The sequence below is a fragment of the Ptychodera flava genome, unplaced genomic scaffold (assembly GCF_041260155.1).
Source record: "Ptychodera flava strain L36383 unplaced genomic scaffold, AS_Pfla_20210202 Scaffold_34__1_contigs__length_2629520_pilon, whole genome shotgun sequence".
Taxonomy (NCBI): Eukaryota; Metazoa; Hemichordata; class Enteropneusta; family Ptychoderidae; genus Ptychodera; species Ptychodera flava.
The window spans coordinates 821,510-847,379 of NW_027248356.1; the positions used below are offsets into that span (position 1 = coordinate 821,510).

Here is a 25,870-nt window from a genome sequence, read left to right on the forward strand (position 1 = left end):
GTGAATTGCGCACCAGACTGGCAGAAGCATACAAGCTGGCGGCGGACAAGTCTAGTGAACAGGCTGACCAGAATAAACATAGATATGACATGAAGGCAAGAGAAACAATATTGGAACCTGGAGATATGGTATTAGTGAAGAATGTAAATATACGAGGGAAGCATAAGATAGCAGATAGATGGGAGTCCAAGCCATATCGGGTATTGAGAAGGATTAACCCAGAGATTCCAGTATATGTGGTAAAGTCAGAAGGACCAAATGGGAAGGAAAGAACATTGCACAGAAATATTTTACTACCATGTAACTGCTTACCTATTCCTTACCCAGAACGGCCACTGAAACAGAGCAAAGAAGAAAGAGATCATAGTAATACCAAGCCAAGAACCAGACAACAAAAACAAGATAGATATGAGGAAGATATAGCTGATACAGACGGAGAAGATGAATTATGGGAAGTACAGTTGCCTAGTGGGGTGACCCAGGTGGATGTTCCCAAGAAAGCTTTACAAACAACCAAGCAACAGCAACGGAAGGAAGCTGAGATGTCACAATCAGCTGTTACTCCACTATCATCAGCGTATTCGGCAGGACAACCGGAACATGAAACTGTAATGACTCCACTGACAGCGGACAGGTGCTCGGAAGGTGAACCCAATCAGAATGATACTTTCAGTATTGAAGACAACCAAAACACTCCAATGGTATCCGAACCAACTGTAGATTCTAATGGGTTAGCAGTCGACATGACCGGTGACGAAGTTATTTCTGTGGACAAAGATGATAGTGATCAAGACTCCTTAGAACAAGTAGTGAATGTTGATCAAGAACCAGAGGCGGTTGAGAGGACATTACCAAGACGTTCACATCGAATACGCAGGCCTCCTGATAGATTTAACTTTGTCCAAGTATGCAAAGAAACTGACCAAAGGAACAGTGGTTTGTTGCCAAGGTTTATTCAAATGTTGGAGACTCTTCTGGGTATTCAGGGAGAAGAGGAAGATCCAGAGATAAGTGGGACTGAGAGATGTTTGGAAGGATTAGAGAGATAATTAGTTAGATTTTGAATGAAATAAACAAAGAAAAACAAATATGTATATTAAGTTGGCCTTTTTGTGATCATGGAACCTCGGCTATATCAATCTATAGCAAAGGAAATTCATGAATGCAAAGGTCGGGGCGACCTTTTATGAAGCAGGGGAGCAGGTAACCATATAATACATAGATATTCGCAAAAACGTGTATGATGGGTCATAGCAAGTGATAGGCAGCAGAAACGTGTGTTGTGGCCATAGATGGCGCTAGACACTGCCTGTCCTTGCAATCTGAGAGTGGGAAATCCCTCATATTGACTTTGCACGCTAGTGGCCTTGAGCACAGGAAAATAGGCCCGAATACTATGTCTATATTACGTATTGATTTTGCAATTTGTGGTGTTTTATCAGAGGTAACTTCATTCTAAAGATATTTCCAATCACTGTAAGTGATCAGATCCATCAATACCTCTAGTTGGTCAGAAATCACTTCTAATTTGAATATAATAGTCCTATGCGCTGTGATAATTATAGTTCGGAGAGACACGTTTTCAGGGGAGTCACACCATAGACAGCATGCAGTGAGCACCAGATTTTTGGGCGGCTGACTTGAGTTGGTTTTGGACAGCAGCAAGTGTGCAATTTTGGACCAAACAGCTACTAGGGTCGAGATGTGTATGCCATCCTGATGTACAGAACATTTCTGTGAAGTTGTAGTCGGAATTGGCGAATTTGTGGACCTCTGAAGCCAGATTTTGTGCCTTGTATGTGTTGACCACGGACACATGTATTTGCAGAAAGTGCTGACTCATTCAAAGGTATGGCTATTCTATTACGAAGTCTATGTACAGCTGTTGTGAGTGTGCTGTTGGTGAAACCAGCCATGCATATCAGTCGCTGTGTTTGAGCAACTCCTTACTTGAATTTAGAGGCTGTTTAGCAGAAACTGTTGCACTTATTGCTAGAGAATACTGGACAGTGCGTAATGTTGCAGTTACTGAGCAGTTTGAAGGCCTAAGACATTTGGACAGCAAGAGTGTGAGTGTCTGACCAGTGTCTAACAACGAGTGTATGGTCTGCAGTGATTTCCTGCCAAGTGTGTGCTACGTCCATGTGAATTCACAGCGGGTACAACTCTTCCAACCTGTTGAAGGAGGTGAGGTTGACTAGTGCATTGAGAGACTTTGTTGGGAAGCAGACGACTGTTGGAGCTGGGCCGTTTATTCAAGCAGCTGTGAAGAGTAATATCGTGTGTATATGATTTAAAGGAATATAATATAGATTTGATTATTACATGTGAAGTGAATATTTACTTGCATTGCTGGAAAGCAAATATTTAATTACATTGTTAAGAAACTTGGTTATTTACTTACATTGCTGGAAAACAAATATTTAATTGCATTGCTAAGAAACTTGGTGTGATTCTTATCAGAATACATTAGCATGTATTAGGACTAAAATGTAAGCTCATTTACATGTCACGCATTTACATATCATGCATTGACATATTGTGATTTGAGTTACTGAGTTGAATTACTTCGCAAGTAATTTAGGGAATATTGGTTACGTTGATGTAGACTGATTTTGATTATTTGGATTATCCTCATTCATTATATCTTTCTTTCATTTTGATTGGATTATTCCATTTATTATTAAAGGTTTGTTGAAAGTATAGAATATTATCAGTTTTCAATATTTACCAGAGACTATAGTACATTTTGTCCTGAATGATTCGCTTGCATAATTCTTCGGTTTATGAGATTGCTGAATGTGGAGCACCTTTATTCAGAGATAGTAGGAATAGTCTACTTTTTTGTGCTCAGTGATACAAGTTGCATTTTGGCAAAGTAGCCGAGTGTTTGCGACCAAATGTGTATTTTGAGTTACTCGAAAGCGAATTGATTCGTTCACTCATTTACTAGTAGAGTACGTACGATATAGCGACACATAGAGAGTTTATGCTAACAAACAGTTGCACATTTTGGCAATTCATTCGGTAAAGCTGTGTACAATTCTAGTACGCTGTATTGAATGCTGTAGTTATTTGACGAGTTATTATTTGCTGTAATTTTTGCTGTAAAGCGACTTTACTGTCCTGTGTTGTTTTGGAAGATAAGACATTCAATTTCAATGTTAGTTAAATACTGCTTTGCTTGTCTTCTGTCTTACCCCTTCCTGATTCTAGACACCCGTAAGTTTCATATGCCCGGTACATATCAACAATTGAATTCCGCACTAGACGCCCCAGAGAGTAAAACAAATTCTTTATGTAACACTACGGCCCAAAGGCGCCCCATTTTGTACGGTAATAGCGTCCCGAATTTTCGCCACACATACGTGGAGTGCGCGTTCAGAGAGTCAATTTCACCTCCCGCGTCATGTTGAAAATTTCGCCGTATTTCCTTGCTGCACATCTAAATATTAATGAAAGAGCAACAGGTCCTATTTCCCGTATATGCTGCCCTTACAATTATAATATTTTGGGAAGAATTTCACGAGGGAATTCCAAAAATACGTAAGCGATAACAGACATATGCAAAATCAAGTAAAAACACAGTCAACAGCAAAACGATCTTCAACTCGTCATTTCATAAAAATAAGAGGGAAACTCAAAAAAATAAAACCATAGAGTTTTAGTTACCCTTCATGATATGTGTCATACCAAATATTATAAAAAATAACAGCGAAATGAAAAAGTTAAACCAACGTTTTTTTCAGATGTATTTTTCATTTTACGATGTGTCTAATCTGCTCGCTTTCCCATAGAAAACAATGGCGTTTAATGTACTGAACAGACCGTACAACTCTCGCTCGTTCAAATTTCTCAATTCTGAACCAATTATAGTGAAAAGTGGCACGATGTTTCCTTGATATATATACAAAATTGCTGTCGTTTTAGTTTTTTGAATTTCTCGACGAAACTTGTTTTAGTTCCATTTTATTTTTCCGATCGCTGAATTTTTGCTCTTGCCCTCAATAAATGGCGATCTTACGGCGTTTGCATATGCAGAATCAGGGTCTAATATTGACCCATTTTAATCGATTAGCGTCTCTTAAATTGTACAGACCGAATACCAGTCAGGTTGTTGTAATTTATACCAAATTTTGGCGAATATCAGCTATGAAAATTCCAGTGAACTGCAAAAATAACACAGAACAGAGGCGAACGGGCGTAGAGTCTCCACTGTAATCGTGCAGTGAACGTTATCGATCGATATCCTTTTGTCCGAAATTGATACACTTGTTGTCTCGCTTACTCGCATGTAGTCCCCCGTTCACAATGGCGCCAAACTACACCGAGGTGCGCCAAAATGTGCTGAAACGTACGTAAAAGTATCACCAAAACTGAAAAAAAGTGTTGTATATTTTCTGTCAGTACAGGAAACCAAGGGATACCTTGATGTTAAAGTGTATAAGTCAATATATGGGTTATTGTGGAAATGTTTATGACGTGACCTCAACACACGAGCGCCCGGCACAAGCGGCGCCCAAACAGATTTTCGATCGATAATCTATTGAAAATAAATTGATACAATGTTCGCCGTTGTCAATAGCGACCGACTGGGAGCGCTGTTCGATAGAAATTATGCTTCGCGGAATACCGTATACTGAGGCATACTTTTGGGCCGTAGTGTAATTCATGCTTGTTTCGAGTTAGTCCGGCAAGAATTGGTTACACATGGATAAGCGCTTTATTTGGAAGTAAGCCATAAAACAGCTAATGGGAACTTGGCAAGATACCAGTTTATCGCCCTTCAACTCTAAAAAGTGGCAGATGACTGTGTCGTAGGCTGAGTCTATTTTATGAAACGAGGATCTTGTTTCTAGCTTTGGTTCTGTGAAACATATCAATATCGTCTACCATTGGATGTATAAACGTCTGTTTTGACCAGGGCTAACTAAGTTGCACTTTTTTGGCTTTAATCTTTAGTTGTTGGGAACGGCGAAGACCTGACTATATGTCGCAATCACAAACATGCGACCGTGTTTGCGTTAAAGGTGAAAGAGTTAATGCTGGCGCTCTATGTGTAACTGTTCAGAAGAAAGAATTTCAAGTAAGTGTAATTTTATTTCCTTTAAAATATTCTGGGCAAATGTTGTGGAACACGTTATTTGCACATGTCAGATAGAAAGGCACATGTTAAGTTTAACACATCGTCATAAAAGTGTCGAGTACTAGTAATCTATAACATTGTAAATTTACGTAAACATACTTTTGGCATGTTGACAAGAAACCGCCATCCCTATTTACACTGAATTTTCTCAAGCATTTATTATTTTGTAAGCATTTTTTTATAGATCGTGGAATTGTCATGTTGGCAGAGCTGTTTGAGTTTATCTTTGAGGTCAGAATGTTTGAAATATTGTAAGCACACTTCAAAAAAATTGGATAATAATTTGGACCTATCTTTAAAACACCTGACTACTACTTTATAACAAGGAAGAGACCGTCTTTAATATTCTAACGTATAAACGGCATCTAAACAATTTGCTGTGAACTTCGAAGCTACAGATTCAAAACATTCACCTTCTAGCTTTATGTTTTTTTGCATGGGTCACTAGGAAGATGCTTAAAAGTTTGTCAGTGTGTGTTTGTGTGTGTTTTGTGAAGGTACTGTGCAGTATTATAAAACTTTATTTACAAAGAAACTCGGTGAAAAAAGTGGCTATTAGTAATCTTAGCGTTTCGATAATTCAGGAGATTTTATGGGAAGAGAGACTGATTGATGAAGGTTTATATTTAAAAATGGCAAAGTGGACAGGAAACATTTGGCAGTTCAATGAAGCCACCGATCTTTGAATGCATGTCAAAGACTGGGGTTGCACTGAATGACCTGTTTTGTTATTATTTCCACAGAAGGCGCATGAATAATTGTAGCTCTTCTGTATTTCGCTATTCAATGGTTAGGTGTGTATATGTCGATCGTCACGTCTAACGACCTTGCAACTGTTGTTAGTTGTTGACAAATGTCAGATGTCACTTATTGAACATTTGTGACGCTGGTTCAGATTGCGTCAAGGACAGTAGATTACCTGTATGGCACGATTAAGTGAAGTGAAATTGTTGTGACCAAGAAAAAAAGAAAACATGCATTCTGATAGAGTCAAATGTAAAAGTAAGTCTACATTCACCAAATATGACGAATGGGAAAGGGGATGGGTGCCACTGGCGTTAAGTTATCACTAAAAGATGTCAGTGAAGCTGTTAATTCTATATTTTATACATGATATGACTGTATTGTGATACTTTTGTGATTCCCAACTACTTCCATGTGATATTACGGTCACCTCAACGACTCTCTGCGATACAAGCATGGTGTCTTTATATCCATGTATTAATTTAAAATAGGTGAAGTTACAAAAAATCACTCTAAGCATCGCATACACGGTGTTTCAAATTGATGTCGATCCCATCGTCATATCCTGCGTCAATGCCAGTCAAGGTAACTTAAAGGCCGATCATTTTCTCTTGGCACGAGCGATTTCATCGCTCACAGCATGGTCCAAATGAATGATATTTTTTTTATTTCGAAGAGTATATTGATGAGTACAACGATTTTCACAGCAATATTGTTTTTATTTTGATCTTTGAAAGATCGGTTTTTTTTTTCATGCTGCAATTTACTCATTCTGCATAATACTTGATTCATATCATATAATGATTTTTTACATTAGATTCTTGACGTTTTCATGCATAAGTTTGTTGTTTTTTTCGAAATAGAGGCATTCTGTTGCTTGATAACCATGTATCAATTGTGGAAATAGATGAAATTATAACACAAATTCACACAAAATAGCATCGCATACACGATGTTTCACAGTCACTGTGGTGTCGATCCGTTTCTTGCTCCATGCAATCGGCACCATCCGTCTTTGTGTTTCACTTTGCTTCTGTATATCGTTTGATGCTGATTGAATTTGCTACTCTCCAAATTTACAGAAGCTTCCAATTGCTTCACTGTCTGCAGCCAGAGCAAGTACGTTCGGCATGTGTTCTCATCGATCGCCGTAGCTGTGGGTCTATAGCTGTGGTGTTTTCGGGCGGGATTGCTACCTTTTAACGGGCTGGTTTTGACCTCTACGTTTTTAACCCGCGTAAAAGTCAAAACCAACCCGTAAAAGGCAGAAATCCCGCCCGAAAACACCACAGCTATAGACCCACAGCTACAATCGCCATAGCAAAGACGTTGATAAGGCGACTTCCGCAGCTGAACTGGGTCAAATTGCCATGCAAATGATATGCTAATCCGGTTGAGCCGGTTGAATGAGAAAGCCTCGCCCATTAATTTGTGCTCTCCTCTCGCCCTTCCCCATAAATAAACGTTAATGGTCAGCGGTCGTCCGTTATTTCTATAGTAGTGGAACTCAGTTCTTATTTTAGTAGCAGATATTATAGTGCGAAGTGTTTACATGGGTATTCGTTGAAAACGTGAATTCCAGAGGAACACAAAATAATAAGTCAGAAATAGCACTATTAGAGACAGAATTTTAGCGAATTTGAGTGCTTTCTTGACTCAATAATTGAATCTTTTAACGAGACTGTGCTTTAAAAGTCAAGGACATGTATACCAACATTTGCAAAAACGCAGGGTATTTATTGAATAGCAAACATTGTCTACACTTCTGTATTGTCATTTTAATGAGTGTCTAGCAACAAAGTTTGTGGAAAGAGTTTTTCTAATGACAAGAAGTCTGGCTAATTCTCACCATTGAAAGGCGATTTAGTTTGATTTTCACCAGATAATAACGTGTATGATACATTTTCACCATAAAAATAATCATTCTGTCTGTGCTTCGTGAGAATTTCCAGTCTGACTGGTGAGAATCTGTTATCATAATCGATTCTCACCAAGTAATGCATTTATCTCTGCTCACCGATGAGATAAAATGCTTACTGAAAGTGGTGAAAAAAACAAGATATTCTCACCTTTTGTGAGAAAGCGTCACTTGCTCACTCCAGTCTTGCAATTTTTCCTATAGTGCATGGAATAGAGACATCCATTGCCACTTCAGTCATCAAAGTCGTTATAAAAACATCGTGCACATATAGCTTGTTCATTCTCGGTATGAATTTCCATGGATTATCGTCTCTTCTGTAGCGGGATTCTGTTAGAGTATGCTATGGGTAATATAAAGGCACCCTCTCTGTCGTATAGTATCTATAACGGTGTCTTTTATATGTCTAATTTATGACAATTTTCAGCGTAATTTTGCTATCTTGGTATTAAAAATTGCATCCAGCAAATCATTACAACTTCGCCGATACTAACATGCACACCTATTAACGATTGTTAATCAGATGCGAAAAGCGCCACCTGTATGCATTTCGCGGCGAAGTGTAAATGAAGTTAGTTTACTCACAGTATTAGGTAACGAGGAGAATTAACGATGAATTTCCTGGCCAGAACTATGGCAATGCGAACCAAGATATGCTCGTCACCTCAATCCCTCAACACGATATGGACTATGGCTGACCCTTACCTCCATGGGTTGACCCATGGTCCGCATCAAACAGAACTACAGGAGAGAATTTACACGGTAAATTTCCATGGACTTTTTCCATTTTTTTGCAATCACATTATACCTGCACTTATCGTGAAGTCACACTTCCCAGCCTAGACTTGGTTCAAGTCTGTGATTTGTGAATGTTCAGGTGCAGCCAACGGAGCTATTCATCAAAAAGCTATTCCAGGAGCAATTTTAGAGGGCAGGGGAAATTTTAATTTTGCTAGGGCAGGGGACATGTTTTTAGGTGGTAGGGGAGCAAATTTTAGCTTTTTTGTAGGGCAGGGCGGATATCGGTTGGTTGTCCTGGGGACAGGGCTTTGCGAAAACTTTTTGAGGGGAATTGTTTCCAGGGCAGGGGAAATTGGCAAGTTTTATTTCGCCACGTGGCGAGGGAACTTCTAAAATTCACAGTGGGAGTAGAGGGGAAACAGGCAAAAATAAGTGGGGGGAGTGGGTAAAAATGAAGTGTGAGTGTGGTAGGGTAAGTTGAAAAAGTTTATGTGGGAGGGCAAATTATGAACAGCTAATTAATAGTCCATGAGCCAGAAAGTTATTGGTACCATTTGGGTGGGCAAATTCCACCATACATTTTCTGAAAGCCCAAAATCTGAACTTTCTGAAAGTCTTTGGTGGACATGTCGCAGAAGTAGCTTTCTGTCTCAAAAGTCGTTGTCATGGCAACAATACTTACAATCTTAAAAGCTAAGAATTTTAGATAAAACTGATTTTCAGGGAACAGTAAATGATATTTACGTGATTTCAAGACAGACAATGGTACCTCACATCATGGCCTTTCAATTGACCCCATGACCTTGAACATTCTGGATCAAGGTCAATAGGTCATGCCCATAACATCTCAGAATTTCGATAAAATAGAGCATTTTTCATAAATACTTTTCTGCTACATTAACATAAAATATGATAGAAACTCAAAAACATGTTCAGACATAGCCACAGATATGTGCTCTTTGAAAATTAGTATGTTATGTATCAGGGATGTTGTTGGTAGTGAGTAATTACCAAGGCAACGATCAGTGTGTTTTCAGTTATACATGTACTCTATGAGCCAGGCCCCAATTATGGTCAATTGGTACTATTTGGGGCAAGCAGAGGGCAATCTCACACTTTATATATTTCTGAAAGTTAAAACTCTGAATTTTCTTAAAATTTTTGGTAGCTTAGTAATGGGTGAAAACCGTTGCCATAGAAGCAAACATCTGAATTATTTATATTTAGAAAGTATAATTGTATACAAAACTGAATATCCTGCTTTATGAAAATGTTCATACCAAAATTGATAACATAAATAGGATATGTTACACATTCTAACTTTCACTCAAGATGTGACCTTAAAGTCAAGGTCAGGCGTACAACACAGAATTAGGTCAAAGTTCAAAACATGGAAAGTTTACATTTCAGGTGGCTATACACAGAAAGAGTGTATCTTTTGTTGTGCACTTTTGGACATTTTCAAGCAAGTGCACTCTTGTCAGCAAAGATGCACTCTTGTCTTTGATAAACGATACATTTGTCTTCTACCGGTATTAAATTTGACCACATTGTCTGATCCTCTTTTCAAACCAAGGTCAAGGTCAATGAAAGAAAAAGGTTAAACATAGAATAAAATGGTGATTTCTATGGTGTTACGTATATGTTTTTACACGGAAAGAGTATTTATGGTACCAGTTTGTATTAAACATCATAATATCAATGATAAGCAATATCAACAAGCTTATATTTAGCTAACAGCCCACAGCTATTAGCTATAGCTATACGTATTGGCCAATAATGTATATCTTCCGAATTTTCATACTACTGTAAACAAACATGTGTCATTTTAATGTTTTTTCGAACGTTTACGTAAATGCAAAATCATTAGTGACATGACATCTGAACTTTAACGTGACAATTTGAACAACGTACTGAGCCCCAGTACTTAATACCTTTATATGCGTGTCCCGCACCTGATCTAACAAAGAAATAGACCAGTCAGAAATAAGTTTTTAATGCTGCTGGACATCAGCCGTAAATATATCAACGATAGATAACAAAATGAAATGTGTCTGATAGAGCTAATAATAAAACTACTGTTTTGAACCGCTTAATCAAAAGTAAATGGCACTAAATAAAACAAACATATTAACGTTCATCGTTAACTTACTAATTACAAATGACCAACGACCAATGTTATGTTGACTTTCTATGATCCTCTACGTTTTCCCTGGCATGGGTTTTATCAAAATATAATCCAGTAATTCTTACGTACATTAGTCAACCACCACTAACACACTATAAAGCATTTCATAAGAAAGTAGTAATATCTAGGTAACAATCTTTACATTGATCCTCATTATTATTTTCTTCTCCATCATCATCATCATCATCATCATCATCATCAGTAACCTAGCTGTTCTTCAAACTCAACAATATTTCCATATGTCAGGAGATTATATATACCGGAGTATACCTTATTCCGTTTACCAGACATTGACATGGCGGAAATTTGCGCTATTTTGAACATTTACATGCCTCAAACTCCAACAACCCTGGTATGCCCCTTATCGATTTGATTGACAAACAACGGTCTTCAATAACCCAACCATGCCCTTCATGAAAATTTAGTATATATGGATGACAAGCAAGGCTTCCTTTCCAGACAGCAGTCTGATAGTTTGCACGCAAAGCATGCATGTAAAGGCAATCCTCACAAGGTGGTAGTATATGACGTACTGATTTATGTAAAAAAGGTGAAAATTGCCCAAAATCACATTTTTTCATGCCACACCACCTTAAAGAGGTCATCAGACGTCTAAACGATATTCTGTTGCTGTGAGGTAACAGCAGCAGAATACCGTATAGGCGTCGGCGTACCCTACATCTGATTTTAATCAGATTCATCAGACAACCCGTTGCTGCCCCAGTTGCGCCAGTGGTTTTCGGATTGACGTATTTCCTATGATTACATGTATAGGGCTCCTCGGGTACTTAACGCGGATTACTAAAAATGGACGCTCATCATGAAAATCGACGCCGAACAAGTAAGACAAGGGAATGCTTCTGAAAATGTATCAAGAGAAATTTATCAAATTTTAGCGATCTAGATCTGCGTGTGTATGCTACCCAGCTGTAGAAAGTCTTAATTTTGAAATTGGCGAAGGTTTAGACATTTAATATCTAATTTTACGGAACCAGCGGGCAATGTAACCAGGGCAGCCTGTTGCTGACTGCAAATCAACGCATTATATCATCGATATCAAGACATCAACTGTCAACCAAACGCTTGAACAAACTAACTGCACATCGACGTAATGTTTATCAGATATTTATCAAATTTTCGGTAACGTTGCATTAGATTTGTCGCTTTGGGTCAATTTTGATGGGGGCAGCTACAGTACGCGTACCCATTCCGGACAAGTGGTACCAAAAGTATTTCGTGGTTCAAGATTACCCAATTGCTTTTATCATTTTTTGATATATCCCTTGGACCTGGTAAATTTCTTAGTTACCTTGAATGATAATGATTATTGGACCTGTTTTGATGTCTGTTGTTTAGTAAATTAAAAATAAACTTTCAGAACCACTTGCATGGCGTCATCTCCTAAGGAAGCCTGAGTGGTAAATGGACAGGCTACACAATTTTTTCTGTTACCTAAAATGTGGCCAGATGTCAAGCCCTGCTGTCAAAAGTCAGTTGAAAACTGTGAACAATAATAGTTCTGTTATTCAGATTCTGGAAAAATCCTAGCGTTAGTAATGTGCCTAAAAATAAAGACAGCGAGGGTTTTTTTTTCTATTGTCCTGGGACATATACTATTTTAAGATGAGAAATAATGCCTGTCCATACATTTTAAAGAACAAAAAAAGAAAACTTCGGCGTACTTTTTAAAAGAAAACTTGGCAGAAACGTAAAACGACATATATAGCGAAGGAAGGAAATATTTTCTTCTTGGGCGAATCTTCGTCGGAACATATTCGACGGGTTTGGAAATGACGTTAATGGCTCCAGCGGAATCAGATTCACTGACAGCTGAACGATAACGACCTAACGTCGTGTGGACGGCAATGAACGACTCTGGACATTTACGACCATACAATCGAATTCCATTTTCCAAATATTTTGTTGTAGGTATAGGCTCTTTCCTTGACCACTTTTCTTTCCTTGACCAATTTTCATTTAAGTGGAAAATTACTGAACTCTACAAGTATATCCATCACAGTGCTGTATCTGAACTTAACTCCATCTTGTCACCTGTTACGCCCCTGGCTGTCCTTCAGTCTTGCAAGATGTGTTCATATTAGCCATTATATCGAATATTTGTCGAATATTATAACAACGAAGCATAAGCTACGACAAATTTTCCAGCTGCTGTCGCCAATCACGACAAGGTAATGTTGGTAAAGGTATGCCAGCTATCAAACACAAGCTCAGACTGTGCATTCTGTAAAATCAAGGGTTTTTGTAGCAGACCCACAGCAAGCCTATGTGAGCCTGAGCTGGCCTGGGGCAAGCCTGTGGCCTGCTCAAGGCTTGCCTCCTGTTGCGTTAGTTTTGTCGGGTACTGTATAGCAGCTGCAGTGGCAGTGTGCTTCTGCTGCTACAATACCCCTAGACGTTATAGCCATCATCCTTTCTACAGCATTTTCCCAAAGACTTATGTTTGGCCTCAAGTCTACTGCTTGATGTAGGGGTTCTCGTGTTTAGCCCCTTTATTACATATTTTGTTCTTTCACAAATTATACATCTTTTTCTGATAGACTTCAGTATTTACATTTGTAGCATCCCTTTGTGACACCCTAGACTCAGATTGCAGTTAATAGTAGATTGAACTGAATTTTCACATTCAAGTCTACTAAGTGTTTTCTTGTGGGAACACTTTTTCTTCGCGGTCTAGAATATACAATATGTAATACAGTTTCAAATTTGCGAATTTTGGTTGCTTTGAACATTCTTTCTAAAAGTTCAGTTCCCCGAGCTTATTAAGATGTGGGCCATATAGCACTTTAAATGATACGTGGACGTAATATTTGCACATTTTTCGCCCGCTTGTTTGATTAACATCCTCTGAAACATCCATAACGTTAGATTTAACAAAATTTCGCAAACTCAATCGAGACAATGATATTGCGTGAAAAAAGAAATGCACTTAATCCTTTTAACTTTATTGAAATATATATTAAATTAGAGATTATTTAGGAGGTGACTAATTATATTTTAATCACCAAAGGTTAAGTGAATTTCCTGTCTGAAAAAATAAGTGAGTATATGACCACAAAACCAATAGGATGTACAACAAATGAATCACTCCCTTGGAGTACTAGTGAAGTTTAATTTCAAGATGTTTGATTTTATTACTTAAAAAACTCACTTTTCAAGTTTTATAAGAAATATCGCATGAAGCTGAATTATTTTATATGTTTATTATTTCTTTGTTACTTAATTACTCGGATATTATATGCGCATGATATGTGTATTGTACATGCCTAGACAAAATTCAAAATTTTCAACAAAAGGCGAATAGATAGATTCAAATTAGGCGAACTGAAGTTGCAATTCTACTTGCTGTAGAAACATGTGTAACATTGAAACAAACAGTCATTAAATCAGCGCAACTAACTGGACCAAGATATTCACGACAAAGCGATCATTTTTCAGGAATTAAGGTGGTTACACAGTTTTTACCTCCGCTGTCAGTGACGTGGAGCATATCAGATAGGTGGATTGTCCGTCGTCATCTGTCATCTATCAACAATTGTTTTATTCTCTGAAACTGCTGGTCTAATTGCTTTCAATACTGGTATGCAACGCATTTGGCTCAGTTCAGTTAGATTTGTTCAAATCATGGTGAAATTTACATATTTGTATTTTGGGCCTTTTCTTCCTTTTTATCAACTTTGAAATGTGTTATGTGGGTTCCTAGGGACAACCTTAGTGAGGTTTATTCAAGTTGAGAAGAAAAGTTTCGAACTTTTCTCGTTTTGGTTTGATAAACACAATTTTCTCACAATTATCTTTAAAGGTTCCTAGGTATTACTTCAGTTTCTCAAATTTTGCTAATACTTGCATATTTATGGTAGAGATGAAAAACAAGAGCCTATAATAGTAATACATGCATTTGCAAGGATGTCCTTGTTCAGTGTTCCTAAAATCAACATAAGCAGATGTATCAGTATTACAAAGTTTATTTACAAACAAAACATGACCTTTTTTTAACACGTGGGCTAATGTCATAGCGAGTCTGTCGTTCTGTCTGTCCGTGTGTGTGTGTGTTAGTGTGTGTGTGTGTGTGTCTGTCTGTCTGTCTGTTTACACGATAACTCAAAAACGCCTGAACGGATTCAAGGCAGATTCGGTATACAGGTACCATATGCTACTTGCAAGAAGTGATAAGATTATGGTTAGTGTGGCTTGCATATTAATGAAGTTATGCAATATCATTTTTTCCTTACAATGGTTTCCCTATGGAGACGGTAATGACAGTGTAGACATATATTAAGAAATACTGCACAAAATTTCATGAAACTTTTCACAGATGACAATCTAAGAACATTATGATGATACTGTGAGTGTCATGTCAATTATCTTCTCATTTGCATATTTAATGAACTTTTGTTATTAGTGAGATAACTCTGATTCTTCCTGCACCAAACTTGATGATACTTGCAACAAATATTGATCTGATATATATCTAATTACACTTAGAAGCATTAGGCAGTGTCAAGTTAATAAATAGCTCATTTGCATATTTTATGAAGGTTTGTAATTCGTCATATAACTCCGATATAACTTCACCAAATGTGATGAAATCTGCTGCAGATACTGATCCGATTGATATGAAACTGTAGTGAAAAGCATTTAGTAGTGTGAAATTAATTAAGGGTTCATTTGCATATTTAATGAACTTCGTAATTAGGTATATAACTCTCAAATTACGGCAATCAAGTCAGTGAAATCTTGTACAGATATTGATCTGATAAATATCTAATTGTACTGACAAGCGTTTGGCCGTGTCACGTTAGCAAATAACTCATTTGCATATTTTATGAAGTTTTGTAATTAGTCATATAACTCCGAAATAACTGGACTGCAGATACTGATCCGACAGATAGCTTTGTGGAGTTAAGTAAGGATTCATTTGCATATTTAATGAACTTTGTAATTAGTGATATTACTCCAAAATTACAGCATTATTTTTGATGAAACTTACTACAGATATTGTTCTGATAAATATTTAATTTTACTCAGAAGCATTTGGCAGTGTCATGTTAATAATTAGCTCATTTACATATTAAATAAAGTTTTGTAATTAGTGATTTAACTCTGAGAGTACTGTGCGAAAGTTGCTGAAACCTGCTCCATATAATGATATAACAGATAACTGATTGTTCTTATTACACGCCTCACACGGGTGTCGATTATATTTGTATGAATTGGGTTCATTGACAAGAATATTGAAAAACATAATACAATAAATCCTCGTCAGAGATAGCTACTCTGGCAGTAGACCGTATACACATCTAGTCTTATCAGAAGTCTGTCTTCCGGGTCGTTTGCTCAATTGAACTGCTCTGAGAATATACAATGTCTGTCTTTGTTCTTGTGTTTTGGTTAGTGATTATCCTGAGGTCTGCAAATGTGGCATAACATCTCCTTGCTCGTTGAGACAGGTCAATACATGTCGAGTCACCAGCAGTCAATTCCAATGCTTGATAAATAAGTTTGTAATTTTGTCCAACTCAAAGTCATTCCTTCCATTCAAGGGTCACATTAGTATGTCAAGTTGTTCTGTAAGTACGCTAAAATTTTCTAGTCTTTTTACTGACTATTAATGAACTTGTTGTGAAACACGTGAGCATATTCAGTTCATATTTGGTTATTTTTAAGCAATACATAACAGCAGAAGTCTATCGGCTGCTAAGCCTCTTGTTAAAGTTTTTCCCATGTGACCTAAGCTCCGCCCAAATGGAAAATAACAACCAAAAGCATTTATCTGGAGATACAGGGTAGCTCAACATGAAATCCGGAAAAAGTTATAGTATATCGGTATCTCTTGAGATCAGACTACTTGTCTAGTTGTTGACAAGCTTATAATCATCTCCCACTAACTACGTTGGTCCGACACAGATATTCATTTTTGATAAGTGAACATGTTACTTCAATCATGAAAACAAAAAGATAAAACTTTGCCAAATTTTGTTTTTAAACAATCAAACACACTTACATATATTTGCCTTTTGACCTCTTTTACTGTCGATATGACTTTAGATGACATTGCTGTGTACTTAGCACACAGAAGTTATGATTTATAACATTAATATACATGCAAAGGTATGTCCAATGTCGCTCTATTACTGTATCTGAAATGCATCGATGGTTGCTAAGGTGATTGCCGCCCTGCCAACAAGGTATATGATAAAAAATACTAGTATTTTAAAGATATCGCATTAGCTCTTCTAGCTGACTAGGTTTTCATGTTTGTACTTTTTGGTTTGGTAAAAATGTTGCAAAGCTATTTGCAAAAAAATCCCACCTTAAACAATTTCTAAGTTGCTGAAGGCAATGCCTATTGAACTTGACCTACAAATCTAAAGGTCTAGGGGTCAATCAAGAAGCAATGCGAACTATTGATATGCATCCTCAAATCAATCAAATATCTTTTTTCGTGTATTTGATAATCTATTTTACACTGTATGCTCAATTTTAATGCTTTTGAATGCTGATTCCATGACATTAATATTTACACTGAAAGCGTATTCAGCAAACTGTCCAATGAAGATTTTCTCAAAATTCAGATTTTCAGGTTTAAAAGGCGACTTTGTTCCCCACTCGAGTCAAATGGAAGCAAATTAAAAAAAATCGGGGTCTGGCTCATAGGCTACATGCATAACTGAAAACACACATGGTTGCCTTGGTAATTACTCACTAACGACACCATCCCTGATACAGAACATACTAATTTCAAAGAACACACATCTGTGGCTATTGTTGAGCAAGTTTTTGAGTTTCTATTATATGTTATGTAAACGTAGCAGAAAAAGTATTTGTGAAAAATGCTTGATTTTACAGAAATTCTGAGATGTTATGGGCATGACCTATTGACCTTGACCCAGAATGTTCAAGGTCATGGGGTCAACTGAAAGGCCATAATGTGAGGTACCAGTATGTGTCATGAAATCATGTAAATATCTTTTGCTGTTCACTAAATAGTCGGTTTTGTATAGTATTCTTAACTTTTAAGATTTTTAGTATGGTTGCCATGACAACAACTTTTGAGACAGAAAGCTACCTCTGAGACATGTCCACCAAAGATTTTCAGAAAGTTCAGATTTCGTGCTTGTATTGGGGAATTTGCCCACCCAAATGGTACCAATCGACCAATTTTGGGGTTCTGGCTCATGGACTATAATTACCCTCTTGATTAAAATTAGTCAGTTCACATTATTTGTCATGCACAATATATCTTATCATAGAAAGGACCTTTTTAAAAGTGCATTGTTAGTTGGCTGCACCTGAATGTTTGAGTGGAGTGAACGCAATGATTTGTATTCTGATTTCATGTGAAACGCGTGCGCTCGTGAGTGGACGCGATGAGTGAGGTGAACGCGATGAGTGGAGTGAACGCTATACAGCGGACTTTCACAGACTTGGCTTTCTTGCACGATCTGCGTTGTTATAAATCATTGATAAGATGACGTTTTCTTTGCTCATGATGACATCACTAATCTTACATATTGGGAGGAGTTACCAATTGACCCAAACGAGACGTGCATAAAACTCACATGGCGTTGTTGACAAAATGTCGAGTGCGATCACTCCTACAAAAGTCAGCACGACCTCTGTTGTATCACTGAAAACGCATGAAAATATCTGTGTTGTTTGTGGGGCCCATGTTGCAAAATGCGAAAATCGTCGCCGGGTATTCAAGGATGGAAAAAGACACCGTCCTGTGAAGAAATAGAGTTTGCCGTCCATGCAAGTCTCGACCCGTTTCTGCACACTCATGTGAGTTGCAGATCGTGCACACTGCATGAAAACCCAATAATTCAGATAAATTCACATTAATGAGTTGCCTGTATTGTAGTGTAATACACGTGAATTCACATGAATCCACATGAATACAAGCTTGCTGAATACAAAAAATGGATTCTTGACTGTATTCATCTGTATATGCACTCTTCAGCTAAAATACAGGCAATAATCCATGTTAATACAGTAAGTATTATGGGGTTTTTATGCTGTGGCAGCAATAAGCGAGGATACTACAATTATAACAGTTGTAGCCTGTTCTCTTACGTGCCCAAAGCGAAGAAATCAAAACAATGTGGGCTTCGTATGTCAGTGATTTTCCGCTGGCGGTTGGTGCGCAGACCAACACATCTTTTCCCTCAGTGTAACTCTCAACAACCTTTCTTTGGTAATTTCGCATGATTAGCGATGGTCGACCGATCTGTTGTAAAACGCGGTTGATGTACGAACTTGATGCCATTATTCGCCCGGAGATTCAACGTACTCGATGTCTAAGTAGCTTTGTACGGAGATGACAACAAACGTTTTAATATATGTAGAGGTTTATTAGCATGCGTTCTTCTTACTAGACAGAAAAACGGCGGGGACTGTCATCATTTTATATTGGTGCTACGTCACTGTGTACACAGTCCGTCTCACCGCCTGTACTTTGCAAGAAGTCCAAGTCGGTGAAACCGGCAGAAACTAACTCACTACTGCGCAGACTCAAACATGACGCATTTAATCGCTGGGAAAACCTGGCGTGAGCTGCCAAATTCCGGATAGGTTTGTACGTTATAGGAGAGACACAAGAGAAACTATTATAAACCAGACATGAACTGAAAATGCTCACGTGTTTTCATAGATATTGCATTGTCTGTAAATTTAAACTTTTGCCAATAGTTTTAAAGTTTTTTAAGCTGTGATGATCAAGATCATGGACATTATCATGACAGACCAATGACAACGGCCTTTTATTTACAAATATGAATTCGGTGGAAAAAATGCTGAATGTCTTTGGCTTCTGGCATTGTATCAGCATTTACATAACAAGTGCAATTGATTGGTACAGTGCTTCACACTGTATAGGCCAAAGTGATATCACCATAAAGTAATGAAAAGCCATATACGCATTCTTTCAGAAAACCATTTTTATTTTTTAAGAACTCAAGTAAAAGATAAACAACATGGCTATTTTTGATAAATCTTTCAAGAAAATAGATTAAAATGAGCCATTGAGAAGGACATAGTTTAAATAGCAATAGAGAGTTAGTATGAGTAGTACGGAGAATAATGGAGTGTTTTTGTGTAAGAGTAGTAAGGAGAAATTCCTCTGTATGAAAGTGGCTAACCAGTACTGGTCTTGCAAAGTGCCCTTGCTGAGTAATCCTTAAGTGTAATTGACATCACTGCAGAAATCTTTCAATTTTTTTTCTTTACAGTTGATTGTGAGATCATACCATTCAGTGCAAGGGGTGGTAAGCTGTCAAACTGTGAGCGTTTGGCGAGATTATTGTACCATCTCTCGGACTGAATGGTATGAACTCAATGTCAAGCTGGCGACGTCCTCGAAGCCCGGTGTCTTCAGTGTTTCAAAACGGCTGGAGAAAACATCAGGTTAACGTCAAATCAATGAATTTTGGGTTGGCTGGGCATGAAAAAACTGAACCTGTTTGTCCCACTTTTTCCTCGGGCAGTTCTCAGGCAGCTACGGGTAGTCACGGGCAGTAATTAGTATGACCGCAGTTTTTGATTTAATTCTATTTTACAATGCAATCCAAATTGGTTTGTGGTCACTATAGTATGACTCAAGTACACCACTTTGCATGCAATGGATGTTAGTGTAAATGTGATCAAGGCATGATCCATAGTCTGTTGTTGACTCCTCAATAACTTGTGTGTAGTTGAAGTGCTTTGTCATAAGTTCAGATAGTTGTCTTGTAGATTGTGTTTGCTTTTGTAAGTCAACATTGAAATCACCAATGATCACGGTTGGTAGATTGTACTCAAGTGTATGGATGAGCTGAAGAAGAGCATGTTGTAAGTTTGATGTAGGTGATGATGGTGGATTGTAAACACCAACAATTTGAACTAAACCAAATGTTGTTTTGTGTATTGCAATTAAGAAATCTGTATTAAAACAATGCAGTGTCTGTGGGGTAGCTTCAAGAGTGTTTTCTTTGCTGTACATAACCATACCATGATATGGTCTGGTGTTGTTTTGACGGTTTTTATCATCCTGTCTGAAAAGGTTGAAGTCTGCTATTTTGAAGTCATCATTGTGATCGCCGGTTTGTAGTCTTGATTCACTGCAAATTAGTACATCAGCTGAAGTTAAGCTGAAATCACTAGCAACATCTTGAAAATGGCAATGAAGAGATCTCACATTTTGATAAGTAATAATGAATCTGTTCGATATAATATATGGTAATGTGAAACAGAGTTGTAGCATGGAATGGGTTCTCATGCGTTGCATCTCTTGTGTAACATCAGTGCTAACTGATATTTGATTTTCTTGTAATGTGGTTATGTTGAGACCTGTAAGTTTAGTCACTCTGCTTAAAGCCGCCGTTCTCAATCCCAGGTTCGCGCATTAGTGGGTACTCCACCCTGTCAACATAGTATCGTTTTCATTGTTTTGCGTCAAACGCCGCTATATTAGTAGATTTACAAACATAAATTCACGTCGAACGTCGATGAGCACGTCAGAGTACGTACATTTTGGCATGAGGTGTTTCACAATACTTGGTACGTTCGAATTTACAGATTTCACCGACTCCAGCAGTGTGTCGCTTGGCGCCGCATGCAGACAGTGTCCTCGACCATCTTCCCCCTCTACTGTCTATGCCTCGATCCACAAAATCACAAGTCAATATACCGGTACTGGTATGCAAACAACACGATCTGCATCGTTCGAATCTCTCAAATTCTTAGAACTACTGTTTTATTAAATTTGGAAACATCGGTGTCGAAATAATATAAAATGAGTATTTCCTGAAGATTGAATCGTGATCCTGACATACTCAACCAGCCAACGTAAAACTTTTATGAGGCCAAGATGGCGGTCGGAAGTCAGAAAACAAGTCCAGATCATCGTGTATTACATTATTTGCCAATTTGTGTTGCGAGACTTTGTTTTCATTGGAACCAAAAAAGTACAAAAATCAGATGCATTTCGAAAACTCGGACAGGAAATCTCGTAAATTTCTCAGACGTAATGAACTTTGATCGATATGCAGCGGAACTGCATAGCGTCGATTATCGATAAGATGGCACTTCCTCACATGGATACGTATACTCGAAGTGACGGCGGAACGAAACAGAGGAAGTCAAATCATCCTTTTTTAGCTCAAATAAACATTTCTTTTATTAGTAGACTCACAGAGGTACAAACGACACTCCATGGGAAACTATACACGGATACCGTACCGTTGCACAGCTCTGTGCGGGGGTATTTAACATTTCTTGATTTGTCATTCTGAGTTTAGCATCATTAAATTGGCAATGACAACGCGTCTATCTGACTCTGACTATGTCGGAAGTACTGGGATATCCTTGACCGGACACACGCTTGGCGTGATGAGCGATTTTTCGCCCGAAAACAGCATCTGATGCAGGCTGATGACGTACTCGTCAAAAGAAGAAAATTGGTATGCCATTTTGCGTGACTTTTGTTGTCCGATCGTTATATCCAAATTTGCCCGGCGTACCATACACATTTGCCATCGTTGGGTGTACGGTAGAAGCCACAAAACCAAACCAAACGGCCCTTTTCAGGGCCATCAAACCTTCCAGTAAGAGAGAACCCGATAATACATTTTCTTCTTCACGGCACGTTTTGTGGAGGGACCGTGTTTACGGTTTATACTGAGATGTAATCGACTTGTCTGATCACGTTTTTTATCCCTAGAAATGCGGCGGGTAGGTACAAAAGTTGGAGAACTGTAATTTTTTTAAGAAACTATTGCGCACGTCTTTCGACACTGGAAATCTTGACACATATTTTATTTATTTTAGTCACCATTAGCAGATGAGGCGAATGCTAATCGACATTAGGTACACATCCAGCTGACTCGTGTCTTACTTTGCTCAAGGTTTGATTGACAGTGGTATTCAATCCCAATCGGCGTCCCCTGGGTCGACGTTCTCAGTGGCCACGCACAATTACTCACTAAAATTGTCCCGAAAACTTATCGGTTTAAAAAATATGGTGTCGTTATGTATTGATCAGGTATTTACCCTGCTGTAGAGCATTCACAGTTCATAAATTTTCATAAAAAACGCGTAAAAAACCGCAATCTGTGGAGCTCTCAGTTCAAGCTACTCGCACGGTGTCTCTTTGCATAATGAGCGTCCTTTCATGTAATCCGGTATTTATAACCAATGGGCGTCTTTAAAGCAACATAGTGTCCATGACACTGATTTCTCTTGTTTGCTGTACTGAAGTCCACAACCACATTGTTAAGTGTATCACCTTGACAACGATGTATTGTTTTGGCACTAGCTGGTCTGAGTGGAAATTGTTTTCTCACAACTTCTGCATTTTTGTGTCTTCCCACTCTAAATTGCCGTGATATCTGTAAAACTGGCGTCCATCTGTGAGATACTTTGTCATGTATTAAATGCCGTTTTTCACGTCGCAGGTTTTTGCCAACACAATCGTCATCAAATAAAATCCATAGAATAGTAACATGATGCAAATCAGGTCCATCGATGTATTTGATTACTCCTGGAGTACCATTTATCAATCCATCATTTACAGACAGATTAATGCAAAGCTCAATACGCTGATTTGTTCCAATTGATAATTTAGAAACTAACCCCATTGTTTTTTGAGCAGGAAGCATGACAACAATACCTAATGTTTTGTGTTTTATGATCTCAGAGACATCGCCAATGACTGTATCAGTAGCAGGTATACATGTTTTTATTCCTGTAAGTCTGTCATATGCTATTGCATTGTGGTCATCAACAAGTCTGTTCTCGCAATAAAGATGTACTGTCGACTCATCAATAGATGAAGTTTTTTTATCAACACTGACTATTCGAGTTTGCAGAACTTTTATGTCATGAGATGTATGCTTTCCCTCACGTATACGGTTGAGTAATTTAGCAAAATTCTGGTCATCCTTTTGCCTCATAATATCTGTTAATTCAAACATTTTGAACAGGTCTTTCCAGATGTTGACAGCCAATGGCCCATAATCATGTTGAAGGTCGTTAAATATCCAACCATCAAAGACAGGTTTTAATTGATATAAGTCGCCAAAGCTAACAACGCTGACACCACCGAAGATTTTATTGTTGGCCATTATCTGTTGTAGTCTGAGATTGATATAATTTAACATACCATTACCAACCATGGAGATTTCATCTATGAATATGACTTTTAAGTTCCTGTATTTTGCTTGTAGAGTATTAAGTCTTTCTGATGTCAGTGGTCTATAATGAAAACCTTGGGATGCAGGAATTTGAAAAGCTGAATGAATTGTAGTACCCTTAATGTTGTAAGCAGCTTTTCCAGTAGGTGCAACTAGTAATAAGTGTATGTTGTCAGGATTTTCACCAGGAAGATTTGAAAGATATTTTAAAAGTACTTGATACAATGATTTGAGAACAAGAGATTTCCCTACACCAGCGCCACCTGTTACAAAATATTTAACGGCTCTGTCCTTGTTTTCATCCAATGTACTATGTGATAGAATATTTCTTTTTGTTTCTTGTTGAGTTTCTGTAAAAGTGGATATAATTCATTATCAGCCATTCGTGGTTGTTGAAGATCTTCAATAATGGGATTATTTGTACTGATGCCAATGTCCTGTCCAATGTCATATTTAGAATGACTCTCATCACATGGTGCAAACATACTCAATGTGTCACTTGGCCTTGATCCTTCTAAAATGTCTTGATGTTCCTGATGTTGTGTATTTGGAGCAACATTATCAAACATATCAATGGCTGTGTTTTGTACTGCTTCAATAGCTTGATCTAATTCCTGAGCATTTTTATTGTACTCCTTTTCTTTAGAATCTACTTCAAATTTCACTTGCATGTAACGATCATAGTATGTTTTGCACCCTGCAAGGAGTTCATTTTCATTTCGCCAAGGATAAAACAACATTATTAACTCTCTGTAATGATTTTCTTTGTCTTTTTCCCTATGGAAACGAACATATCTGATAACTTTACTTTTGGTGCGTTTTTTATACACAAGGCCACGTATCTGATATATTGTGTTGTTTTCATCATCATCATCCTCTTCATCAGTTTTGTAGAAGTCATCATTATCTTGATAATGATCTTGCGGGTTATCTTTTAACTTTTGAAAACTGTACCATGCTGCCAAGTCTGCCAAGCACAATTTCTCAAGGCTTTTGGGCGCCTCTCATATTTTTTCAAGATGCTATCACTTTCTATGTCAGTAGCATTTGGACGCATGTTTTGTATGTCATCAAGAGGTTTCAATAGGATAACTCTATCATCAGGGGGTGATGTGTTAATAAATGTGAAGCCGCGTGAAGCTCTTCTTAGTCTCATTTGCATAACAAGGTAAACAGCTTCTTGAGCACTAACTTCAACATGATTAAGGAATTTGTTTCCTATATGCCTGACACTTTCTCTGATATCATGACATCCTTCCCTTGCTTCTTCCACAGCCCTACTGAGCAAATTACTCATTCCACGTTGAGCTTTACTAATGTAAGATGCGATGTACATGGCACATGCATATGGATCAAGAATGAATTGAATGTCCATGTTTGCTCTCCAAGCTTTGAGTAGGGTTTCATTGTAGCTGTTAATTCTTATTTCATTTGGTGACCTCTTGAGGAATATTTTGTCTGATGTTAGAGATGACTGTATTGCATTAATATAGGTTTGTTCATCAAGTTGTAGTTTATTTAAGAATTCAGAAAAAGAAAGAGTTTCTCCAAATTGTAAATCAGTAACAGCAGTCTTGATATTTCATAGTGCTTTTGAAGGATCTGTTCTGTGCTTTCATCAGTATCCATTGGCAATGGCTGCAATATCATTGTTCTTGGCATAGGTGGCACAGGAAATCCAAATCTGCAAACACATTGGCCTTTTTTCTTACAGGTTTTTGCATGTCTGTGCATTTGATAATTTATCAATTCAGCGAAGGATTCATTACTGGTATCATTTGAACATGTAATATACTGATCTATGAATTGTGTGATGTCATCATCACTATTTCACCATATTGTGGTGCATCTTTAATCCATACAAGCATGTGTATATGTGGTGATCCTCTTTGTTGGAATTCCACTCTGTAAAAGTAATCGTGTATTTCACCAATTGGATGATGTGA

General features: G+C 37.7%; 1 long non-coding RNA gene across 4 annotated transcripts in view; it reads left to right on the plus strand.

Annotated features, from left to right (window-relative positions):
- Positions 1–25,870, plus strand: part of LOC139127632 (uncharacterized) — a 237,155-nt gene that overhangs the window by 19,150 nt on the left and 192,135 nt on the right. For 3 of the 4 annotated variants that reach the window (XR_011551068.1, XR_011551069.1, XR_011551067.1), the window contains exons 2-3: positions 1,829–2,280; positions 4,963–5,086. This is a non-coding gene — a long non-coding RNA (uncharacterized lncRNA). Of the gene's footprint in view, positions 1–1,828; positions 2,709–4,962; positions 5,087–25,870 lie in introns of those variants that run through there. The other variant, XR_011551066.1, reaches the window with a different exon arrangement.